General features: G+C 44.7%; 1 protein-coding gene across 2 annotated transcripts in view; it reads left to right on the top strand.

Moving 5' to 3' along the window:
- The first annotated feature begins 10,455 nt into the window (after positions 1-10,455).
- Positions 10,456-19,879, top strand: part of SLC45A1 (solute carrier family 45 member 1) — a 106,961-nt gene continuing 97,537 nt past the window's right edge. For both annotated transcript variants that reach the window (XM_033921290.1, XM_033921288.1), the window contains exon 1: positions 10,456-10,758. The gene's annotated coding sequence lies outside the window, so the exon portion shown is untranslated. The remainder of the gene's footprint in view (positions 10,759-19,879) is intronic.

Raw genomic sequence — 19,879 nt, 5'->3', positions numbered from 1 at the left:
AAACTGTTCCTATTAGCACTCAGGGGGGGGGGGAACCCCCACTAAACTCACAACTGTTCACACTCATGTTGAGGGGTGTGTGTGTGGGGGGGGAACCCCCACACTACACTGAAAACTGCTGATTACCTGAGAACTGAAGGAAAATGTCAGTTTCCAGTGTAAAGGGGGTTCCCTCCCCTCCACCCCCCCAAATGGGAGTTAAACACTTGTCAGTTTACTGGGGGGGTTCCCCCCTAGACCTCCACTCACAGCGTTAACAGGAACAGTTTGAACTGGGCACGAATAAGTCCTGCGCGGGATTGTCGGCGCACCACCAGGTGAGTATTTCGTAATGGTGAGCCTTGAGGTGGCTAAATAATTTAATCTGTTTGGTTGGAGAAAGGAAACAGAAGGAATTTGGAATGTATTTCCAGCCCTTTTTTTTCAGTAATAGATCAGGGTAAATTACATTCAGCTATTTCCTTGACCCTGGAGGGCTGACAGTCTAAGAGACTCTTTTTGCTAAGATCTGGGCTTAGAGTGTCTTAATGTGGGACTTTCCCCACACGCTATGCCCAGATTCAACACAGAATTTTTTAGGCCATAGTGTAAGAACATAAGAGCTTCCATACTGGGCCAGACCGCAGATCCATCTGTTTCCAACAGTGGCCAGCCCAGGTCACCAGGACCTGGCAAGATCCCAAAAATAAAACAGGTTTGATACTGCTTATCCTAGGAATAAGCAGCGATTTTCTCCACATCCATCTTACTAATGGCTTATGGACTTCTTCTTTTTTTTTTTTTAGGAAGTTATCCAAACCTTTTTTAAACCCTGCTAAGCTAACTGTTTTACCACATTCTCAGGCAACAATTTCCAGAGTTTATTCTATTCTAATCAGGATTTCTTAACCATATTTATCCACCACAGGTTCAAGGCGATTTACAAGATAAGAGGCCCATGCAGCATCTTGCAGTTAAATTGTGAGCTGAGCCCGTTGGGAGAGAGAGAGAGAGAGAGAGAGGGAAATTCAAAGAACCTGATTAGATTTTTGGCCATTACTTAGATCAATTCCATTGTTTTGTAAACCACTTTGAATCCTTTGGGAATTTTAGTGGTATATAACACCACATTAAATTAAATTAAATCATAGGGACGTCGTGCATCACTTTGTAGAGGAAGGTTATACTGTTAGAAGGTTACAAAACATTGTGGAGGACAGTTACATTGCCAAGGTGAAAGAGCTGAGTCACTGAATTAGAAGCAATTTATCAAATAGGTAAGGTGAGGTAGTTCAGTTCTTATGGCTAAGAACATAAGAATTGCCATACTGGGATAGACCAAAGGTTTATCAAGCCCAGGATCCTAATTCCAACAGTGGCCAACCTGGGTCCCAAGTACCTGGCTAGATCCCAAGTAGCAAAACAGATTCTATGCTGCTTATCCTAGGAATAAATACCACCTCAATAATGGCCTATGGACTTCTCTTTTAGGAAATTATCCAAACCTTTTTTTTAAACCCCGCTAAGCTAACCGATTTCACTACATTCTCCAGCAATTAATTCTTTTGGGCATGAGAAGTAATGCCGAGCGGTCCATAGCCCTGACACAGCTACATAGCGAAACGCCGGCTAGCTTCCATCAGCAGGGACCGGCAAAGACAGCGGGAGAGTTAATAAGCTGCCTGCAATTCTACTTGAACCCTGCCTAAGCTAAGTTCATTGTATTACCTTCATGTCATTGACTGCATAAGTTTTGAAGTAGCATGATATACTAACTTATCATCATACCAAAGAGTTGGCACAGAACGACGACATTAGGCTGGGGTGGGGGGTGGAGCCAGTTTGGAGTTTTCCCTTTCTAGTGCGGTTGTTCGGTTAACATACCACACCACGCACGGGGATCTGAGGCTCCTTCCCCTTTTTGATTGATTTATATACTTTAAAAATATATCAGAGACGAAGCGGGGAAGAAGACTTTTCACCACCATTTCTCCAAGATAAAGTTTATTTAAAGAATCCAGAAGAGAGGTATTTTGGGAAGGATTAAGTGACTTACCCAGGGTCACAAGAAGCAGTGTGGGATTTGAACACACAACCTGAGGGTGCTGACGCTCTAGCTTTAACCACTGCACTAAATACAGTCCATATATTTCATTCTGGCCATGACAGCTGAGGTATGCACAGGTAGAACAATTTTCCACCCACACACCTTTATTGGACAGGAAGATGCTACAAGTGCCTTCCTTACATACAAATAATGACAAAAAATGTTCTTACTCACATTTCAGATAACAATAGGACTCTTTGAAATGTCTGACACAGGAAATTCCTTGGTAAAAGAGAAACACAGTTCATGCAAAAATCATGAATTTCATAACTATTTTGAAGAGCTCTTGTAATATTAAAAGGATTTAAAATAAGGGACTGATTTTGCCCTTCAGGGTCTAGTTTTAAAAGCAGCAGAGTTTACGTGCTCTAAAAGTGGATACCCCAGGTAATAGCGACTGGCCGAACTCTTGCCTCTCTGGCTAGATATTGCCCAGTTCGATTTAGGAGAATGGTGATCCATATTCTAGCAGTCCAAAATCTAGCTGATTAGATCAAGGATCAATCAAAAGGAACATACGAAATAGCCTTACTGGGTTCGACCAATGGTCCATCAAGCCTAGTAGCTCGTTCTCAGAATGGCCAATCCAGGTCACTAGTACCTGGCCAAAACCCAAAGAGTAGCAACATTCCATTTAGATTTGGAGCAAACAGAGGAAGGGACATTGATGTGCTCGTTTAAATCAGAACACCTTCAGAGAAGACCAGACAAGCAAGCTGAGGTCATAAAGAGCACAGAAAATGTTTCTAAGACACGAGAGAGCTGAAAGGAGATATGATTGAACTAAACTAAACTAAACCTTAAGTGGTGGACATGGCAATGAAGCCGACGGCACGGTGCAGAGCGGCTGCTAAGAGAGCGAATAGAATGCTAGGTATAATCAAGAAAGGGTATTACAACCAGGACGAAAGAAGTCATCCTGCCGTTATATCGGGCGATGGTGCGTCCGCACCTGGAGTACTGCGTCCAATATTGGTCGCCATACCTTAAAAAGGACATGGCGTTACTTGAGAGAGTTCAGAGGAGAGCGACACGTTTGATAAAAGGGATGGAAAACCTTTCATACGCTGAGAGATTGGAGAAACTGGGTCTCTTTTCCCTGGAGAAGAGGAGACTTAGAGGGGACATGATAGAGACTTACAAGATCATGAAGGGCATAGAGAGAGTGGAGAGGGACAGAAAGAGAGAGAGAGACAGAGAGAAATAGAGAGAGAAAGGGAGAGAGAGAAAGATTGGAGAAACTGGGACTCTTTTCCCTGGAGAAGAGGAGACTTAGGGGGGATATGATAGAGACTTACAAGATCATGAAGGGCATAGACTAGAGAGGGACAGATTCTTCAAATTTTCGAAAAATAAAAGAAGAAGAGGGCATTCGGAAAAGTTGAAAGGGGACAGATTCAAAACGAATGCTAGGAAGTTCTTCTTTACCCAACGTGTGGTGGACACCTGGAATGCGCTTCCAGAGGAGGTGGTAGAGCAAAATACGATTTGGGGTTTCAAAATGGGATTGGACGATTTCCTAAAGGAATAGGGGATTGAAGGGTACAATTAGAGGGATACTATACAGAGCAAAATGTTTTTAAGTAAAAGATCACTTACAGGTCACTGACCTGGGAGGGCCGCCGCGGGAGTGGACTGCTGGGCACGATGGACCTGTGGTCTGACTCAGCAGAGGCGATGCTTATGTTCTTCTGTCTTGCCCACCAGGACATCGAGGCCACAAGAATGTCTAACTTTATACCCCATTTTTGATCAGAAAACCACCCATGTTGAAAACGTCCAAATGTAGACCGTTTGGATGTGGGAGGGGCCAGCCATAGCAATGGGCTGGCCACACAGACATCCCAGTAGAGCAGGGGCGTCAAAGTCCCTCCTCGAGGGCCATAATCCAGTCGAGTTTTCAGGATTTCCCCCAATGAATATGCATGAGATCTGTTAGCATACAATGAAAGCAGCGCGTGCAAATAGAGCTCATGCATATTCAGGGGGGAAATCCTGAAAACCCGACTGGATTGCGGCCAATCTTCCACAACAGGTAATTGAGGCCAGCAGCGTACCAGATTTTAAGAAAAGATGGGATTGGCATATGGGATCTCTTCATGGAAGTAGTTAGGGGGTGAGCCATTAGTGTGGGCAGACTGGATGGGCCATGGCCCTTTTCTGCCGTCATGTTCTATGTTTCTATGTTTCTATGAGGAGATAGTGGATGCTGCAGATGGGCAGACTGGATGGGCCATTTGGCCTTTATTTGCCATCATGTTTCTATGTAAATATCTGGTGCTTTATTGACGCCTGCTAATAAGCTCGAAATCAAAGGTCATCGTATGAAAGCGAAGAGCGGGAAACAAAAGAAATGTGAGAAAAAATACTTTTGCATTGAGAGGTTATGGATGCCTGGAACAGCCTTTTAGCCACCTTCGTGGCAGAATGAGGAGGAGGATGAAAACCTAGGTGCTGTGACAAAACAACAGGCTGGTCAAAACAGGCAGACTGGGTGGGCCGCAGCCATCCTTTTTCTGAGAAATGTTCTACGTTCCTGTCTTTCTCTGTCCTTTCACAGAGGGTCGGTTTTAGGGCAACAAACAGTCTGGCATGCTGTTGTGTAAGTCTATGCATTCTCTGTTCCGTGACCTGTTTTTATTTGAAGCTGCCAAGCGGCGATACTGTTGGTGAGCGATGGACGGATGATGGTGGTTCAGGTTACACTTTTCTATGGAACAAAGTAAGAGACGTGACTCGTAGGATGCAGGATAAGCGTCTGGTACTTTGCAGAGGAACCATTATTTTGAAACACTCTGGGCCTTGTTCAGAAAGGACTTTTTTTTTTTCCTCTTCTTCATTTTGTGCCCCTGGAGAAAATTTGCTTTGAATAGGGCCCTCTATGTCTTAGTAACTGAAGTCAACCTCCTTGTTTGTTCCTGGTAAATTATACTTTTAGATCTTAGAGTAAACACCTAAAGGAAGTTATATTTCCTGGAGATGCCAGTTTGACTGGGGAGAGGAAACCAAATGCTAACAGGACCATACGTTAGATGATTTGTCGCAGGCTTCTGCTCTTGCATAAAACTGGAGTCTTCTGCACATCACGATTCTGCTATCAAACTGCTCTATTTCGCAAAGATGTATTGCTTGATTGATTAATTGGGATTAATTAACCGCCTTTATGAAAAGATTCACCCAAGGCGGCATACAGTCGGTAGTTTAAGTTTCAAGTTTCAAGTTTATTTACATTTGATGGATCGCTTATTACAATATCTAAGCGATGTACAGATTAAAAACCAACAGGTTTTGGTAATACATTTAATATAGTGGGACAAGACATTAGACAGAGGAATTGGACATACATGAATAAGTGGGTAAGAGGGGAAAAAGTTACAATTGTAATATTTAGTGAAATAACATAAAAGGGAAGCACATTAGGTAAGAATGGGATAGATATGTAAAAAAATTTTTGTTAATTATTATAAAAATGCAGGAAATTGGAATATGTTTATCATAAATCATTCCATTCACAATTGGGGGCGGGGCTGGGGTGTAACGGGGCGGGGATGGGCGGGCCTGGGGTGGAGCAGGTCTAGGGGGGTCTGGCAACCTGCTTCATCATTATTGAATTCGGATTCCTCCTCATCAGTGGAGTCATATAACCTCTCTCCTCCAAGTAAACCTGCTTTTTGAAATCCGTTGATAATCAAATGTGGTTTCGCTGCCTACCACGCAGCGTTAATCCAGCAGCGGACTTCTGCATAAGTAGCACATTTCTATTTCCCTGAAGGAATAAATGAGTGTAAACGAGGCCATGCACCCATTTCTCCCACTCTTTCCTTAACGAGACATTTAGGGCTTAAGAAGCGGCCGCCGATCGCATGCCAATCACGCACTGGCATCCTTTACAGAATTGCGTCTTCTTTGCTGAACAGATGCCTTAAATCAGGGGTCTCAAAGTCCCTCCTTGAGGGCCGCAATCCAGTCAGGTTTTCAGGATTTCCCCAATGAATATGCATGAGATCTATGTGCATGCACTGCTTTCAATGCATATTCATTGGGGAAATCCTGAAAACCCGACTGGATTGCGGCTCTCAAGGAGGGACTTTGAGACCCCTGGATTAGACCAAACATGGGCAATTCCAGTCCTTGAGGGCCGCAATCCAGTCGGGGTTTCAGGATTTCCCCAATGAATATGCATGAGATACTGCTTTCAATGCATATTCATTGGAGAAATCCTGAAAACCCGACTGGATTGCGGCTCTCAAGGAGGGACTTTGAGACCCCTGGACTAGACCAAACATGGGCAATTCCAGTCCTTGAGGGCCGCAATCCAGTCGGGGTTTCAGGATTTCCCCAATGAATATGCATGAGATACTGCTTTCAATGCATATTCATTGGGGAAATCCTGAAAACCCGACTGGATTGCGGCTCTCAAGGAGGGACTTTGAGACCCCTGGATTAGACCAAACATGGGCAATTCCAGTCCTTGAGGGCCGCAATCCAGTCGGGGTTTCAGGATTTCCCCAATGAATATGCATGAGATACTGCTTTCAATGCATATTCATTGGGGAAATCCTGAAAACCCGACTGGATTGCGGCTCTCAAGGAGGGACTTTGAGACCCCTGGATTAGACCAAACATGGGCAATTCCAGTCCTTGAGGGCCGCAATCCAGCCGCGGTTTCAGGATTTCCCCAATGAATATGCATGAGATACTGCTTTCAATGCATATTCATTGGGGAAATCCTGAAAACCCGACTGGATTGCGGCCCTCAAGGAGGGACTTTGAAATCCCTGCCTTAAATGAAGACCAGCGTTTTGCCGGCCCACATTTAAGGCTTCTGTCTCATTTCTATGGAGACACGTAGGGCCACTTATCTTTCTTAAGCATCCCTACACATCTCTGTCTATGCGCTACAGATGCCTACAATGTAGGCGTCCTTCCTCACACAATTTTTTTTAAACATGCCTCCCAATTGGCTGCCAGATGGCGGCAGGACTCCTGCTGCCGCCTGCAATAGGGACGCACGTTTAGAGAATCAGGCCCTTAATGCATAATTAACAATGATGCCTACAGGCTCTAGCTTGCACATTAGTCCACCAGGGATTACTGCTATAGGGGCTCCAGGGGGATTCAACTTGCACAGAGGACACAAAGGTATGGGCCATGCACAACAATTTTCCATTCTACAGGAAAAAGAGGCCACAGAACTTTCTCACCAAAATTCAGATCGGTGACCAACAGACAGAATTTCCTGCCTCATTCACCTCAAGCCCCAGCCCATTGGGTCTGAGGACCCGCTCTACGTAAAGACCAACTGCAGACCTCACAGCATACTCTGAAGAAAGCCACAGCGCGACGGCTGAAATGTCGGCTCTACCCACTCAGACGCGGCGAGATGAAGAAAAACTGCAACGAGCCTCACGTATGCCTCTCACAGGGCCATAGAAAGTCCTTACCAGAAGCACTAGGGCTTACTGAGGCGAGGATGGCTCTCTCCTATTACAGCGACAGTAGCAAAATGTATCTTCGTGATGAACTACAACTACCAAAATTTAAGGTCAATCTCAAAACTTTCCTTTTTCAAGATGCGTACGATAAATCCTAATCATAAAATAATAATATAATTTTTTTTTTATTTTTTTATTTTAGAGCAGTCCACCTTCTTTTTTATTATACCCCCACCCCTTATGTGTCATCCCCTTTTCCCTCTATATCCTTTTTTCCTTCTACAATTATAGTAGAACATAGTAGATGACGGCAGATAAAGACCCGAATGGTCCATCCAGTCTGCCCAACCTGATTCAATTTAATTTTTTTTTTTTTTTTCTTCTTAGCTATTTCTGGGCGAGAATCCAAAGCTTTACCCGGTACTGTGCTTGAGTTCCAACTGCCAAAATCTCTGTTAAGACTTACTCCAGCCCATCTACACCCTCCCAGCCATTGAAGCCCTCCCCTGCCCATCCTCCACCAAACGGCCATACACAGACACAGACCGTACAAGTCTGCCCAGTAACTGGCCTAGTTCAATATTTAATATTATTTTCTGATTCTAAATCTTCTGTGTTCATCCCACGCTTCTTTGAACTCAGTCACAGTTTTACTCTCCACCACCTCTCCCGGGAGCGCATTCCCTTTTTTCCCACCTCCCCATTTTTCCTCACTTTCTAGTTTGTCTGTAAATGTCATACGTGTTCACTCTAACTACTCTTTTACACTCTTTTTATTTCTCTCTATTCTATATTAAATTCTTTTTTAATTATTATATAATTGTAAACCGGTCAGATATTCATTTTATGATCGGGTTATTAAAAACTAATAAACTTGGAAACTTGGTATCCCGTGTCCCATCTGATCAGAAACAGAAGCATAGATAATACTAAAAAAACACCAGAATTCTGGAACTGCCTTTTCTTGCTTTGCAGTCTAATTTTTTCATGATTTTAAATGACTCTTTTCTGTTACTTGGCTAATGCACGCACGAACCTCTTGGCCCACAAGGTTTCTTGAATCTGAATCCGTTTCCTTATCGAACAGCAAGGCCCCTTTTCTAAAAGCCTGTCAGGTTTTCTTCTTTTGTGGGAGCTTAGAAACATAGAAAGATGACGGCAGAAAAGGGCCACAGCCCATCAAGTCTGCCCACTCTTCCGACCCACCCCATCAAGTCTGAGTGCTAATGACCCAGTTCCTTAACTCGACCCCCGTAGGGATCCCACGTGGATGTCCCATTTATTCTTAAAGTCGAGCACGCTGGTGGCCTTGACCACCTGCACCGGAAGTTTGTTCCAATGATCTACTACCCTCTCTGTGAAGAAATACTTCCTGGTGTCACCATTAAATTTCCCTCCTCTGAGTTTGAGCGGGTGCCCCCTTGTGACTGAGGGTCCCCTGGGAAAGAATATATCGCTTTCCGCCTCGACACGACCTGTGATGTACTTAAATGTCTCAATCATGTCTCCCCTTTCTCTTAGCTTGAATCAGGTTGGGCAGACTCGATGGACCATTTGGGTCTTTACCTGCCGTCATCTATTATGTTGTGCTGAATTTTACTTATAAGCCAGTGAGTCCTATACCCACCAAAGCAGGTCAGTTCCCTTTTAAGACGCAGCTGAATGAAGGAGGGGAATCAAAGCCCGGTGTCTGAGTCAGCAGCACAAAGCAGGGATGTGACATAAGAAAGTAGGTGGCAAGTGAAGCCCACACTTCCCCTCTCCAGCTCCCTCCGTCCACATGCAGGGTAAGGAAGGGGAGTGAAAGGATGAGTCAGGGTGGAAATATACTCCCGCAAGACAGGAAGTGAAGGGCTGCGGACCCTTGGGACAGAGTGTTCCCGGGGTTCATATGCCATTCTGTTCTCTGACTGGCATGCTCACGCACGTATTCATTTAGAATTGGGTTTTTAATCAGGTGAGAACACTTGTTTTGCTGGATCGCTTCCCCCTTGGCTTCCCTCTTGTGCTCCCCAAAGTCGACTAGCAAAGATCATTCCTGACATCTGTTTATTTTTCACCCAACCCTCTGAAGATTCGGCTTCCTGCGTAAGGGAGACTCAGCAAAAGCAATCCTTCAGAAAGCGAAGCCTGGGAGACTTTATTAACCTATTATTTACTTTAACTTCTTGCTTACCCTTTCTCCAGCAATATTGCAGGTTTATTTCCAACCTATACTATTCAGGCTTCAAGGGTAAAAAAATATCTAAGGGGCCCTTTTTTTTTTTTTTTTTTTTTAGTTCAAATATTTTATTGATTTTAATATTCAATGTACAATAAGTACAGAAACAGAAATGTTAATGAGGCAAGATACAGACATGTTGAACATATAAATGAAATGCATACAATAATATCCACGTAATACAAGCTGATCTAAGCCTATATATATAGAAGAGGAATGTCGACACAACATGCGGCAACAGTTACTAGAGCTTAGAATGTGTTAATGGAAGTAGAGTACCGGTACACAAAATGCTAGGAAGCCCCTTTAATACCTATTTGATAATTCCATTAGAATGTGTTAAGCTTTAATAAAATGGCCCTTAACTATTCCAGTTAAAGACCCATTCCTTATCATCCCACTAAATCAGGGGTAGGCAATTCCGGTCCTCGAGAGCCGAGCCAGGGCAGGTTTTCAGGATATCCACAATGAATATGTATGAGATGGATTTGCACGCACTGCCTCCTTGAGATGCAAATCTATCTCATGCCTATTTATTGTGGATCTCCTGAAAACCTGACCTGGCTCCGGCTCTCGAGGACCGGAACTGCCTACCCCTGCACTAGATCAATGCAGATGAATGGGTTATGTCCCCCAGCCAGCAGATGGAGGCAGAGAGCAAAGTCAAACCAGCAGCCTGCAACCCCAAACCTCTGTCTGCTGTGATGGGAAGCTTTTAGCAAAACAAAATGGCAGCCATGCTTGCACTCAAGACAATGGCCTGCTCCAAGAGCCGCTGCCTCAGACTTCACCAAACAGACATTAGCCTCAATATGTCTCGTTGCTTAGGAACACTAAGCTTTCCCAGACTACTGTTTTGGCTCTGTCCTAGTCTGTAGCTCCTTGGCATGCTGTTGCCAACTCCACCGAGGACCTTTGCTGCTGAGAGATCTGCCTCGACTGCCATGATGGGAATTCATCTTCTCTGCAGCGGGCTGAAACCAACAGTGTGACTTCCAGGGCCCTCAATTCTTCAGGTATGAACACCAAAACAGCTCCAGGGCTTCTCTGCTCTGCGAAGCTGGTGAAGACCCGCAGGTCTCTCAAACTTTATAAGCTCCGGCTCACTAAAAGGAGCAAATGTTTTCACGGCACATTATAATTGAAATTATAAAATTGCAAAAACCAACAAAAAAATTAAATTTGAGAGTTATTTATTTAAAGTTCTTTAAGCTACGTGTGACTACTTGGACCAACGCCGTGGTAAACTTAGGTGTTCTATCTGGCCTAATTTCCCGGTGCCTAGCAACACCTAAGGGCTCCTTTTATGAAGGCGCATTGGCGGGTTTAACGCGTGCGACTTTTCATCACGCGCTAACCCCTGCGCTGGCCGAAAAACTACCGCCTGCTCAAGAGGAGGTGGTAGCGGTAAGCACGGCTTTGTAAAAGGAGCCCTTAGGCGCCATTTATAGAATCTGGCCCATAGAGCCTGATATTCAAACAATGGTGACGCACATTTTGCTAACTGCCATCAGTTATACCCAGAAATTCAGTGCTGGGCCATGTCTGGACTCCTGCATTGAATTTCCAGGCGTATGGAGCCAGCAAAAACAGTCAGTTAAGTGCACTATTTGTCTTTTAATCGGCTATGAAGAGCCATATAAAGAAAGGACTGATTTTTATGTGGTCCTATTATTTGGAAATCTTAGCTCCGCCCACAGAACACCCACAAAATAGTTGGCTCTGGCTTGGCCACTAACCAAACATTTTCAGTGGCACTATCCATTCAGTGGTGATTTCTGGATAGATGCTGTTGCCGGATCTTCAATTCGAATCTCAAACGCCAAGGCCAGCCATAAATTGAAATTCCGGCCACAAAGTCTGAACATGGACCCATTCATAAATGTCCTAGACAGTGGCCTCAGCTTACCTGGGTTTGCAAATGGTTTGGATAATTTCCTAAAACAAAAGTCCATAAGCCATTATTGAAATGGCTTGAGGAAATCCACTGCTTATTCCTTGGATAAGCAGCATAAAATCTGTTTTACTACTTGGGACCTGGGTTGGCCACTGTTTGAAACAGGATACTGGGTTCGATGGACCTTCGCTCTTTCCCAGTATGGCAGCTCTTATGCTCTTATGTGAGCCAAGTATGAGACAATCAAACCATTATGACATCACTGGTGAGGTTGGCTCTTAGGCATTGGTGGAATGAGGAATTATGATGTCACAGTCTGAGCTCTGGAATGTTGCTGCTCTGGGTTTCTGCCTGGTACTTGGGACCAGGGCTGGCCACTGTTGGAAACAGGAAACTGGGCTTGATGGACCTTCAGTCTGTCCCAGTATGCCAATTCTTATGTTCTAAGAGCTCTTCTGGAAACACCCTGTTTTGCTCTCTTTCTGTTATTTTACTTAACTTTATCATCTCTAATAATGGCAAATTTCTCACACATCTAATTGTACCATTGCCAGTTTAGGATATCAGCTATATCCTGTTGGACATGGCACCCTTCTTATTTAAAGAGTTCCTCCTCTACTGAGATTCTGCAGTAGAACTTCCAAACCCACATCTGCACCTATCTCAGACAACAATATGGCAAAATGCAGCTCTGGTAGTCACGGGACTTTCATTGACATCACCTGACCTCTTAATGGTTCAGTTAACTACACTTGACTGGCTTTGATGGAATCATTTACCTCATGTAGGTAATGTCCAGTCAGAGAACCCACTAGGCATATCAGGACAAAGCTAGGAAGTTCTGTGTGTATCTTTTCCATTAATATCAGTCCCTTCTCTATCGAGATCTTTCTCCGTCCCGTTTTCTTTGAAGAGGTGATAGACTCATTAAAAAGAAGTCGGATGCCTGAGGAAAAGGACCTTGCAGACTTCCCTGCCTTCCTCGCAGACACAGATTGCAAGACATTTGACCCCAGCGACCTTTGAGTAGTCGGCTGGAATGCATTGGTCCGCTGGCTGGCTCTGCTGTTTTATCAGACCAGACCCCTGGATCAACAGCTACGGTTACTTCATATTTTGGGAATTATTAACTTCCTGATGTTAGCTAAGAAACGAGGCCTGAATCCACTATGTGGGCAATTTTCATAAATCATTTTCACTGACGAAATGCTCCTTTATACACCTAAACAGGTTCTTATAAAATTAGGTCATCCCTAAAAGTACATGCAGTGCAGGCTTGTACACTAGGGAACTCACTTTTATGTGCTGATTCCATAAACAAATGTTTAGAATATTACTATTTGAACATGTATGTGTTAAGGGTGAAACCATGGAAGGCCTTGGGGGCCTAAGGCTCTCCCCCCAATTTGAGTTCAGGTCCATAGTTGGAGAAGGTCCCCAGATATGCTCCTCCACTCATGAATGCCATGCTAGGCCTCACCCTGTCACCCATGCTCAGTTTTTGTGAAACTGAGCATGCGCAGAGGATGAGCCCAGCGTGGAGGTGGCAGTGGCCACAGGTGGGCCGAGGACCTTAGCTAGAATTCTTGGAAACCCTCACCAGCTGAGGGATGTGAGACGTCTGGGAAACCCTGAACATGTCCTCTTTTTTAGAGGACTATCTGGGCTCCTGTACGTACTTTCCAAAACCCCGGCCGTTTCTCCAAGTTTTGAAAAGCCCTGAGTGGCCGTGTCTGGAGGGCCATCATCAAGCATGCACAGATGATGTCACACCCATCCACACATGCTGGAGGGCCTCCAGACAGGGCCTGGAGGTTGGCAAAAAGGAGATGAGGCTTTTGGGGGGGGGGGCGGGGCTGGATGCAGAACAGGGCGGGGCTGGAGGCGGGACAGGAAGGGTTGGAGGTGGAACAAGGTGAAGCTGGGGGTGGAATGAGGTCTATGGAGAAAACGCAAATGGACTGAGTGCTGTTTTCAGTGGGCCCAGCGTTATGCGATGCGCACGGGCATTAAACGCAATTCTATAAAATGTGCATGCACCTTGTAGAATAATGTTAGGCGCTATTCTAGTTAGCGACAAATTTGGGGGCGCTGTATATATAGAATCAGGCTCTTATTGCATTATCTCCTGTAAAGCCCATTTTACGCAATGAGCTTTGTGAGGTGAGTGGAAACGCATCTGGGCAAGTACTTTTATTCACGGCCTTCAGCGCTCAATCATAGATACTTAATTTTTCCCGTTAAGTGCCAGGGCTTTGTTCTCAGTTAAGCCCTTATGTTATAATCATTTATTTCGCCGCTCCACTTTTTTCATTCCCGGTCTCTGTATTGCCCTGAACATTATCCCATCTTTACGATGCAGCCTGAGGACTAAGCCATTACTTCTAACCTCTGACCTCATTTTTACAGCCCTCCTGAGAACAGGCAGATTGTGCAGAAAGAAAGCAGATGTCTTGCTGCAGAAGGCCAAATATCGCTTCTATCTAATACATCAATTCCCGGTTACAGAGAGACTAGAAATGTGATTTTATAATCATCATTATGGTTATTCGTATAGCACTATTTGAAATAGCCTACTTTGATTCCCATGGATTTGAGAACAGCTTACATAAAAACATAAGCAAGTCTCTTAGCCATACATAAAACTGGATACCCATATAGCATATGTCCAAATCACAGTTTAGACCTTGTGGGAAAAGCATCGAAATATCCAGTAGCGAAAATGAGCATTTTCAAACCAGACAACCATCTTTCTTTTTTTTTTTTTTTTTTTTTTTTATGGCCATTTCCAAGATGTGTTTGTCCTCAGTGCATCCATCGTTTTGACTCATTTCCAAAAACAAAAGTCCAAATGAAAAAATCACAGAAAAGCCAGCCATTGGGATGCAAGAGGGGCCAGATGCCCTCCAGATGTGGCCCTGAGCTCCCGTCGGTTTTCAAAACCCATCCAGACACCCAGACAGTCCTCTATAAAGAGGACATGTCCAGGAAAATCCAGACATCTGGTAACCCTACCTATGCCTGAGAAATTAACACTGGGGAGATGGTTCTCCGAGAAGAAATAGCTGAAAGTTCAATATTAATAAAAAGAAATTTTTGTAAAAAGTTGAGGTTTCGGTGGTACAATAATGAGTCTCAATAGACTTAGTTGTTACAAATAAGTCACATCATTTTGCTCCTCTGAAAGTACATATCTCAATGTTCTCTCTCCCCTCTATAGCGATTAACTTGTTCTATTGATCACTCCCTCCTTAAAAATGGATTTCCTGTCCTATTAACCCTCTTTCTTCCTCCCCTCTTAAAGTAAATCAATTTGTGCCTTTGCTTAATCTTTGTAAACCGCATAGAACTTCACGGTATTGCGGTATATAAGCTGTTATTATTATTATTATTATTAATATTATTATTATATTTACATATCTCATAAGAAACTCCGTGACACAAATAAATAAATAAAGGAAAACCATGTCCCAAGAGGAACAATCCAAAAGAAAAAAGGCGCTCTTATCAAGTGATATAAATTGAATCACAAACACTTTTGTTTATAAACGCCATAGAAGTAAACAACTCATCCTCTTTAAAGCTCCGAAGTCAATATCTTAGCTCCGAATGGTAGCGTGCATTTAATGAGGTCCCCATTTCAAAATTTTCATCGGGAATTAATTGCAGCTGCATAAAATAGGTTACGGGTGGTACCGCCCCGGCCAGCACTAAAAACACTAGCGTGGCTTTGTAAAGGAGGGGTCTATTTGTTATCCGCTTAAAAAGCCTAAGCGGTTTACAATAAAGCATACATAGACAAATTAACCAACTTCAAAAATCCGTACCAGTTTTGACCCTCCTATTAACCCAGGCCAGCATCCATGGCCAGTCATCATGCACAGCAAGTAAATGCCATCCAAAGCAATTTAAAAACCTGCATTGGCAACCAATGCAACTTTTTAAGCAAAAGAACTGCTCCCCTCCTCTGGGGTACTTTACATAAACACGAGGAGGGGCATACGCAAAAGAAACGTCTAAGTCCGTTGTGGCCTAACTCACAAATCATCCAAAGTCGGACACGGGAAAAGGTCCGTTTTCAAAAAATACATCCATCATATTTTTATTTTTAAATCGTCCAACTGTATGTCCAGCCGTTTGATCACCCAGACCACTAAGTTGTCCATCTTTATGCCCCATTTTCGACCAAAAATTCGTCCAACTCAAAAACACTTAGAAAAAGACCTTTTGGGCGTGGAAGGGGCCAGAAAAGTAAGGGACTGGACACCCAGCCATGGCACCAGAATAGTGGGGTACCTTAGAGGACACTGCTGTGAACTTCACAAAAAGGGTGCCACATAAACATATTAGAACAGCTCCCTTATAGGCCATGGTGAGCCCCCCAAAACACCCCCAGAATCTATTAGATCCACCTATCTACCATCCCCAATAGCTCTTATGGCTGCAGGAGCCACATATATGGCAGTACAAAAGGGTTTGGGGTTTTTTTTTGGGGGGTGCACATGTTTCGCCATGAATGCAGTGATTAGAGTGGCTTATGGGCCTGGGTCCTCCTCTCCATGGTTCACTAACCCACCCCCAAGACCACTTAAGCTACCTTTGTGTATCTCTACTAGGCTTTCCTATGCCAGGCTACCAGGTGCTGATATTCTGGAGGCAGATATGCATAGCTGATATTATATTTTTTAGGGGTGGGGGGTCAGTGATCACTGGGGCTTTGTGTGGGGGGCTGTACTTTGTGTCTGCAGTGCTTATCTGGTCACGTTGGACACCTTTTGTGGACTTAGACCTGGTTTTAGATGGCCTAAGTCACAACGGCCAAGTTCCGTCTAGGTCAAAAGCGTGCGACAACAAAGGCGCAACGACAACCCAGCGCAGACAACTGAGTGCAAGGCAGAAGCGCGCCGAAGAAAAAAAGTATTTTAAAGGACTCCGACGGGGTGTGTAGGGGGGAACCCCCCCCCCCCACTTTACTTAACAGAGATCGCGCTGGCGTTGTGGGGGGGGGGGGTTTGGAGGGTTGTAACCCCCCCCCCACATTATACTGAAAACTTCACTTTTTCCCTAAAAAAGAGGGAAAAAGTTAAGTTTCCAGTAAATGAGGGGGGTTACAACCCCCCAAATCCCCCACAATGCCGGCGCGATCTCTATTAAGTAAAGTGGGGGGGGGGGGATCCCCCACACACACCCCGTCGGAGCCCTTTAAAATTCTGTTTTTCTTCGGCGCGCTTCCGCCTTGCGCTCAGTTGTCCGCACTGGGTTGTCGGCACGCCTTTGTCGTCACGCGCTTTTGACTATGAACCGTCTAGGCAGTGCAAGTTTCCATTGCAAAAACTGCACAGCAGAAAGCACTGTGGAATTCAACATATTCAAGTGAAAGTCCCTTGGCACCTTGCTCGGATGCTATTGCTTACTCGACTCCTCCCGAGGAATTTGCTTCCCTTCCAGAAATTGCAGGATATGAAATCCTTGGGCAAGAGATGCTCTATTTCATAACTGAGATGAGCTGGCATTCCGTTTGCCAGAAGCCTAAATCTGATCCCTAAGCCCTTACATTAACAGATCATAGGATGTATACGTAGGAGTTTCGTCAGCCGCAATCCTGAGGTCATTATGCCATTGTATAGATCCATGGTGAGGCCTCATCTGGAATACCGCGTACAATTCTGGAGGCCTCATTACCGCAAGGATGTACTGAGGCTTGAGTCAGTCCAGCGAATGGCCACCCGGATGGTCTCGGGACTCAAGGATCTCCTGTACGAGGAACGGCTGGATAAATTGCGGCTATACTCACTCGAGGAACGCAGAGAGAGGGGAGACATGATCGAGACGTTCAAGTACCTCACGGGCCGTATCGAGGTAGAAGAGGATATCTTCTTTTTCAAAGGTCCGACGACGACAAGAGGACATCCATGGAAAATCAGGGGCGGGAAATTGCACGGCGACACCGGGAAATACTTTTTCACCGAAAGAGTGGTTGATCGCTGGAATAGACTTCCACTTCAGGTGATCGAGGCAAGCAGCGTGCCTGATTTTAAGAAGAAATGGGATCGTCACGTGGGATCTCTGCACAGAGATAAATAGGGGAGGGTCATTGGGGTGGGCAGACTAGATGGGCCGCGGCCCTTATCTGCCGTCTTTTTCTATGTTTCTATGTAACTGCTGGACGTTCTGAAAGAGAATGCACTTGTTCACCAACCCTCTTTGGGGTAATCGGAGACATTCACACAAACGGTGATGTCATAAACCGAGAAGTTATGAAATGAGAATGTTTTCCAATTCCATGAATGGCCCAGGCTAAGGATTCTCGGGACACTTCCAGCCAGTCAGGTTTTCAGGCTATGCATGAAATGGAGTTACCTCACAGTGGAAGTTGTAGACTGTGGAGATCCTGAAAATCTGAACGCCTAAGGGGTGTCCCGGGGATTAAGCTGAGAACTGCAGTCACGGACTGAAATGCCCGAACCCGACTATCTCACCAAAACAGCAGGATGTGAACATGTTGCTTGGCCCAGTCCTGTGATTTCAAGGCAGTGCACAGACGAAATGGGTCACTGGTTTCCAACACAGGCCTTTGAGGGCCCCCAAAGTCCTCCATTGTGGCCCTCAAACGGTTGGCTGAAATCCCATAAATGCATTAATTCCTATCTTGCCCACTTCATATAACAGCAAACAATCTCTTAAGTATGTTACTCAGGTGTCTCATTAATGGCATTTGCTACAGTTGACAATCCAAAATAGAGTGAGTTTTTAAAAGATATTCTTGAAGTGTGGCAGAATCAATATTAATATTAATTTTTAATACCCAGTCTGAACAAGCAGGTCTAGGCGATTTGCAAAATCAGTAAAGAGTAGCCCGGGAGCTTGTCTTAACAGGCGGATAGTAACACGGGGCTGGGAGGCCCTCGTGTTGCCCGCAAGGCAAGCTGGGTGGACCGTTGGAAGAAAAAAAATTAGAATAGGTACAGGGGAGGGGTTCGCGCCTAAAAGCGAGTTTTGGATAGGTTAGGTTAAAGAAAAGGGGCGGTCTGAGGGGGCACAAGAAATCGGGACCTTGGAGGACTGAGTTGTTGTAGGTCCTCCAGGGCGGTTTTTGTCCCACCCTCCCACCCTTGGCTGGTGGCTCTAGTGGCTTGGATGGCGGGTATCCCGAGCTACTGGTTGCTGGTGCTCATCCGGCGATGAGTGGTGGGCCGGCTGGGAGCCGTGCCTTGGGGTCAGGTGATCCGGGTTAAATGGGGCATGAGGTCATGCCACCCCTCAGACGCTTGCAGTTGGTGGCGGGGTCGGGGGCAAATGGCAATGTTACAAGGGGTAGCTCGGGAGGAGCTTGCTGATGTTGATTTTCAAGTTAAGAGTCATTATGTTAATGATGTTATTTATGAAAAGTTAATTTATTGGTTATTCTAATTTAATAAAGAGCTGCGGCTATTATACCATATTAAGTGTGTTGGTTTTATTTAGGGGAGGGTAAGGAGGAAAGGGTTTTTGGGACAGCAGCAGGGACTATCCAGATCCCGCTGTTATATGTGTTAGCTTGAAATCTTTTGGTGGCCCTCTGAGCTTTCTTGTATTCACACTGCAGCCCTTAACATGAAAAAAGGTTAGCGACCACTGAAGTAGGTTGATTTCTAGGAATGGGTTTACTGGGGCTTAGGCAAGACACGGATGTTATAGAATATTATGTATTAGAAATGTTATTTTTTGTTCTTCTTTTCTTTTTCTTTCTATTTAAATGGCGTTCTTTTCATAAATTTGATTGAATTATATTGATCCTTTCTGGCTGTATATGCGGTATATAAAGATTTTAATAAACATAAACATGTGAGTGTTTTATGTAGATTTAGTTCACAAGTTCACCCCGAGGCAAATCGGGTTTGGCCAGAATAAGGCCGGACACCTTTATACAGATGAATACCGTCGCTTAGGTTGTAAGGATACCCTTGACCAACCAAGCATGGAGTCTAAAGGGAGAAACTCACCACCCGCACAGAGCAGTTGAAAGGTTCTCCTTCCCACACTCCCTCTTCTCTTTGGATTATGACTCCTAGATTATAAATCAATTTCCATGTCCCATTCCTGACTCTCTCCCTCACCTACCTCCATGGGTGTTTCATGCTCCTTACTGGGGGTTTCCTGTATCATTTCATCCTCCCCCTGGGTGAGCTTCTCTTCTCAATCCAGGTCCCTTCCCCAGACCCTAGCCTTCATGGGTTTTACCTTTGGCCCTTGGGGTTCCT

The sequence above is a fragment of the Geotrypetes seraphini genome, chromosome 15 (genome assembly GCF_902459505.1).
Source record: "Geotrypetes seraphini chromosome 15, aGeoSer1.1, whole genome shotgun sequence".
NCBI lineage: Eukaryota > Metazoa > Chordata > Amphibia > Gymnophiona > Dermophiidae > Geotrypetes > Geotrypetes seraphini.
The sequence above is the reverse complement of the archived record's forward strand: the minus strand, read 5'-3'. Positions and strand labels throughout refer to the sequence as shown.